The sequence below is a fragment of the Chlorocebus sabaeus genome, chromosome 9 (assembly GCF_047675955.1).
Source record: "Chlorocebus sabaeus isolate Y175 chromosome 9, mChlSab1.0.hap1, whole genome shotgun sequence".
Taxonomy (NCBI): domain Eukaryota; kingdom Metazoa; phylum Chordata; class Mammalia; order Primates; family Cercopithecidae; genus Chlorocebus; species Chlorocebus sabaeus.
In genome coordinates, this window is record NC_132912.1 from 108,471,714 (window position 1) to 108,474,307 (window position 2,594).

At 41.6% G+C, this 2,594-nt stretch overlaps 2 pseudogenes; one reads left to right on the forward strand and one right to left on the reverse strand.

Annotated features, from left to right (window-relative positions):
* Positions 1 to 437: 437 nt before the first annotated feature.
* LOC140712519 (peptidyl-prolyl cis-trans isomerase A pseudogene) lies at positions 438 to 926 on the reverse strand (annotated as a pseudogene).
* Positions 927 to 1,362: 436 nt separating this feature from the next.
* On the forward strand, positions 1,363 to 2,150 carry LOC103216479 (14-3-3 protein zeta/delta pseudogene; annotated as a pseudogene).
* Positions 2,151 to 2,594: the final 444 nt, after the last annotated feature.

Sequence of the window (2,594 nt, forward strand, 5' to 3'; positions counted from 1 at the left end):
AAGCAAAGCATATGCACTGCATCATATGTGATATTTTGTCTAATTTGTTTCCATCTTAGGTTCTATTTTAGTGATCTGGTGGAGTGACCCTCACTACCAGTCTATAATCTGTAAACCTTATATGACCCCAGTGATTTTTTCCTTCTTCTAGGTATCTATTAATGGGTGGTATGAGGAAATATGTTGTTGTTCTTCCTTTTAAGTAAAACCTTTCTGAAATGAACTGTGAGTATTTTTATTTAGTTTTTTTATAAGCGTGAACTTAACTCTGCTATTCCACTAGGCATGGAAGGGAATAAGAAAAATATGGAACCCGAAGGGACTGCAGTAAGACCACAAAGATTATAGGACACTGTGAGCAAATGGGGTGAAGAAGTTCTCTCCTGACCTACAGAAGGAATGGTCTGGTGATTAAGATAAAACACAAGTCCAATTTATTAGATTTGTCCATAGTCAGCAATGGTGATCTACTTGCTAGTCTTACCATTCCTGGACCCAAAGTGCTCCATGGCTTCCATGACATTCTTGACTTCCTTCACTTTGCAAAGACTACATGCTTGCCATTCAACCACTCAGTCGTGGCAGTGCAGATGAAACACGGGAAACTGTTTGTGTTGGGTCCAGCATTTGTCATGGACAAGATGCCAGGACCTGTATGCTTCAGGATTCTCATCATCAAATTTCCCCCCATAGATGGACTTGCCACCACTGCCATTATGACATGTGAAGTCACCACCCTGACACATAAACCTTGGAATAATTCTGGGAAAGCAGAAACCCTTATAACTAAATCCTTTCTCTCCAATGCTCAGAGCATGAACATTTTTTGCTGTCTTTGGAACTTTGTCTACAAACAGCTTGAAGGAAACTTGGCCCAAGGGCTCACCAGCAATAGTGTTATTGAAGAACACAGTGAGGTTGACCATGGCTGGTGGCAGGGGGCTCCAGGTAGTGTCGGCACCTTCAAAGCTGAACTTTTTTTGAATAATCCAAATTATTTGACTACTTTTATTTCTGTTTACTGGTCTTTAAAAATTCAAGCAATCACTGCTCAAGCCATTCAATACCTTGACAGAGCCCCAGTCATATTTGAATGAATTTTACCCATGAACCAGAAATTTAGCCTATGATTAAAACATTTGCTTTAAGAAATTAAATTTCTGAAAGCATTTAAAATAAAATGGAGTGATTAGAAGCTTGGAATCATTACTCTTATTAATCCTGCTATTTTTTTTTATTTAGATAAAACTTACATTCCCCATAAAAGATAGAAGATGTGGCGACAGAGTCTCAGCCTCACTGCTGCTGCCACCACTGTCCTGAGACTGCTGAACCCCTGTCCATCTGCCACCACCACCCACTCTGGACACAGAACATCCAGTCATGGATAAAAATGAGCTGGTTCAGAAGACCAAACTGGCTGAGCAGGTTGAGCGACATGATAGCATGGCAGCCTGCATGAAGTCTGTAACTGAGCAAGGAGCTGAATTATCCAATGAGGAGAAGAATCTTCTCTCAGTTGCTTATAAAAATGTTGTAGGAGCCCATAGGTCATCTTAGATGGTCATCTCAAGTATTGAACAAAAGATGGAAGATGCTGAGGAAAAACAGCAGATGGCTCGAGAATACAGAGAGAAAATTGAGATGGGGCTAAGAGATATCTGCAATGATGTACTGTGTCTTTTGGAAAAGTTCTTGATCCCCAGTGCTTCACAAGCAGAGAGCAAAGTCTTCTATTTGAAAATGAAAGGAGATTACTACCATTACTTGGCTGAGGTTGCCACTGGTGATGACAAGAAAGGGATTGTGGATCAGTCACAACAAGCATACCAAGAAGCTTTTGAAATCAGCGAAAAGGAAATGCAGCCGACATATCCTATCAGACTGGGTCGGGCCCTTAACTTCTCTTGTTCTATTATGAGATTCTGAACTCCCCAGAAAAAGCCTGCTCCCTTGCAAAGATGGCTTTTGATGAAGCCATTGCTGAACTTGATACATTAAGTGAAGAGTCATACAAAGACAGCACACTAATAAGGCAATTACTGAGAGACGACTTGATATTGTGGACATTGGATACCTAAGGAGACAAAGCTGAAGCAGGAGAAATGGGAAAATTAACTGGCCTCCAACTTTTGTCCGCCTCATTCTAAAATTTACACAGTAGACCACTTGTCATCCATGGTGTCCCCCAAATAGTTTTTTGTTTATAATTTATGACAGGTTTGTGTTACTTCTATTTGAATTTCTATATTTCCTGTGTTGTTTTTATATTTAATATTAGGGGAGTAGTGATCAGGCATGGTGATTCATGCCTGTAATCCCAGCACTTTGGGAGGTCGAGGTGGGTGGATCACCTGAGGTCAGAAGTTCGAGACCATCCTGGCCAACATGGTGAAACCCCGTCTCTACTAAAAACACAAAAATTAGCTGGGCGTGGTGGCAGGTGCCTGTAATTCCAGCTACTCAGGAGGCTGTGGCAGGAGAATTGCTTGAACCCGGGAGGCAGAAGTTGCAGTGAGCCAGGATCACACCATTGCACTCCAGCCTAGGGGACAAGAGTGAGACTTTGCCACACACACACACACACACACACA